The sequence below is a fragment of the Geospiza fortis genome, unplaced genomic scaffold (genome assembly GCF_000277835.1).
Source record: "Geospiza fortis unplaced genomic scaffold, GeoFor_1.0 scaffold97, whole genome shotgun sequence".
NCBI lineage: Eukaryota > Metazoa > Chordata > Aves > Passeriformes > Thraupidae > Geospiza > Geospiza fortis.
Window position 1 is genome coordinate 5,758,903 of NW_005054343.1, and position 370 is coordinate 5,759,272.

Below are 370 nucleotides of genomic sequence, written 5' to 3' on the forward strand. Positions count from 1 at the left end.
ACCTATTCCAAGAAATCAAACTGATTTATTCCAAGAAATCAGACTGGGTTTTAATCTGCCCTTACCATAAATGGCTATTTTGCCATGTATGTGTGCACAAGAGCTGGTATACATAATTCAGGCACACAAAGGAGTCACACAACCTACACACACATTTACACACACCCTACACTCGCATTTACACACACACATCACAGCAGCTACAGAGAGGCTCAAGGGCTGAGCTCCAGCTGGGTTTGTGCCTGTAGCACCCATGGTTGTGTCGCTTGAGGGCTGATTTTGTGGGATGTTGGTCCCCAACCAACTGAGGAGAGGTTGATCGATGCGTCACCGTTCTCCCCCTCTGAGCTGATCTGTATTTGGAAAACAA